We start from the raw sequence: 3172 nt of genomic DNA, 5'->3' as shown, positions 1-3172 counted from the left end.
ACAGAGACTGATGCAGCCGCTATGATACATGACATCACGAGTTTTTCTATCACGTACTAGTATCAGACATCGATCGCTCGTTCTTTACAATTTATACGGCCATATCAGCATGATCAGTAATCGACCTGGAGCAATATCGTTCACTTCCAATGCAGATTCAATGTACGACTGACTTCGGTGTAATGTACAAGGTATTATGGACCTAATAACACCATGGTACGGTATATGGTAAAAGCTTAGAAGATTTGTCGGTCTGTGTCTCACGTCTTTCGCACCCTGGCCCTGGTAGTGTCGCAGGGATACATTTATATGCCACACTAATACAGTATGTATTTTCATACTGCCAGCAACCTCTGAATAGTGAGCACAGCACTGAATTGTCTTGTCCTAGCTGTTGAATACGATTCAAACATGATACGCGTACCGCACTAGCTTCTTGATAAGTACAAGTTTACCTTCACGTGGAATGAGTGAATGTTAATAGAGAGTTTGGGGAAAATCGGACAATCCATTCACAAGTTACTAGTATGCATTTTTAAAGTGTCTGCGCAGTCACTGCTGGATGAGAAAACTACTACAGTGTATGATGTTACATGCGTACAACGATATAAGAAAAATATAAAAAGAATTTCACAAATGTTTATTTTTTTGAAAAAAAAAGTGCACATTTCCTTGACTTGTCGCTGACATACGATACGGGTAATATCATTCCCCCTGCCTTCTGAGAGAGGCAAGTCAAGCGTTCTTTTCTATCATGCAAGAAAAGAGAAATTATGTTGAATTTTCTTTATGTTTTCTTTGTATCGTTGTACACATATGACATCACAGGCTGTATATAGTATAGTCTTCTCATCTAGCAGTGACTGAGCAGAAACGTTAAAAATTTATAACTTTAACTTTCCTTAAACCCTCACTGATGTGTTCTACTAATATCGCTGCATTCACTCAATCAACATGTTATACGAAGGTGGACTTTTCCGTATTAGGTTCATTCATTATTTATTTTTTCCATTTCCAACAGAAACATATACAATATAGGGTCTATATTAGTGATAATAAAGAGTAATTCACATTAAAGGGACTGTACAATACTGGTTGGGGTGAGGATTCAGCTTTTAAAACCACTCTATGTTAACGCATATGTCTAACGGGAATCAAAAGTTTATTTGCTGAAAACCGATTTGACGTATATGATGAGATATCTAAAAACAAGGTAAATCGAAGAGATCTTATAATAAAAGCCGTGGCCTGTCCCATGCAGTCATTGGATTGCTTTTTGTTTCAATATCTCATCCATTTCATGACCAATTTTTATCAAATAAACGTTGGATTCTTCTTGAAATACACTGCATGTTGTATGCTCTTTTATATTCCAGAGGTTTCTCATTATCTCACAAAAAAACAAACAAAAAATGATATAAACCTGAATCATCACCTCAACCAGTACGGTACAGTCCCTTTAAGTACATTACAATATACAACAAACGGAATTGATAAGTTTGCAAAATATCTAAGTATATACGGCAATGCTGGAAATGGGGAGAAATGTAAGTATGTTAAAACTAGATATATCGCTACGGCTACTGATATGCCTCCGCCATAATGCATGGTTCTCCTAATAGGTCTATAGTACAATGTCTTGACAATGTGTGATGACAGTTTCACACAATTGGCAAAATATTAAAATGACAGGTTTGACACAAATGTGCTGAATGTTCACTTTCCTAGAACTAGGTTCAATTGGATGAATGATTAAAATGTCAGAGTGCAGGTATTTGGGGAACTGATGATTTTTACTTGACTTTTGACCCTTTTATAAGTTTATGCATTGAGTAATTTTCAAGGTATTGAGAAAAAGTATAATTTCAGTATCAAATGGGAAAATAGCATTATCTAAACCTGGCCTTTGACCTTTGACCTCACAGTTCCAAAGAGAATCACTGTTAGGTTGAACATGCATAAATATGTAAGTTTCATGATGATACCTTGAGTTACTTTCGAGATATGGAGGAAAAAGTGCAATTTAGCACTTTCACTTGACCTTTTACCGTTTGACCTTTGACCTTTTGGCAAGAAACTTCCCCAAAAATATATATAGGGTAATACATGCCATACATCAAGTTAAAAAAAAAAACCTTCAGGCATATTGCATTTTAAGGAAAGTAGTGATATTTTGAGGAGTTGACCTTGACCTTTGACCCCCTGACCTTTGACCCATGACCCCCAACTTCCCTAGATAATCACTGCCCATCGGTACAAGCATATATACTTGAAGATACCTTGAACCATTTGCGAGATATGGAGAAAAACATGAAATTTCAAATTTTTTTTCAAAAAATAACCTGTGACCTTTGACCTTTGACCCTGTGACCCTAAAATCCACACAAAGTATTATCCCCCAAGGATATACCCTCATACCAAGTTTGATGTAAAACCACCACACGGTTCTTGAGATATCGACAAAAACAAAACGGGACGGACGGACGTACGGACGGACGTACGGACGGACGTACGGACGTACGGACGTACGGACGGACGGACGGACGGACGACCCGAAAACATAATGCCTCCGGCCACTTCGTTGCGGAGGCATAAAAAATTACAACAGTGTTTATGATAATGGGTGCATTCCCCACAGTCATGTGCAATAAATCACATACTAATCACATACGAAACAAAGTATATGAAGCCTAACTAACCCTATAAATAAACACTCGACACATTATGTCGCTGTCATCATGCAGTATACAGAGAAGGACTCGAGTGAGAGATTTACGGAGGAGGGGGGGGGAGGAGGGAAGGGGAGTTTCATTTTGTTACACTTTACGTGTTTTTTATTTTCGGGCAAGTAATACAAGCGATGTTTTAAGTTTTTTTCTCCCCCCTCCCCTTTTTTTACGCCTCCACCACGATCGAAGCAGGGAGACGGACTGTACCAGAGCCCACAAAATGTCAAAATTATACCAAAAAATAATGTCATATAAACACGTCAACCACAAAATAATGTAAAAATTACCACGTGTCAAAACGTCCGTGACAACAAATGTCATAACACGTCAACCACAAATGTCAAAATGTCCATTTTTACTGTAAATGTCAAAACTCGTTGCTTGCATTATGATAATGAAAAAAGGAGCGAATCAGAATTTGATCAACGTTTCTTTGTTTGTCT

Source organism: Diadema antillarum, unplaced genomic scaffold, assembly GCF_040938485.1.
Source record: "Diadema antillarum isolate AM-2024a unplaced genomic scaffold, OU_Dant_1.0 seq00002298_RagTag, whole genome shotgun sequence".
NCBI lineage: Eukaryota > Metazoa > Echinodermata > Echinoidea > Diadematoida > Diadematidae > Diadema > Diadema antillarum.
This window is presented reverse-complemented; position numbering follows the sequence as displayed.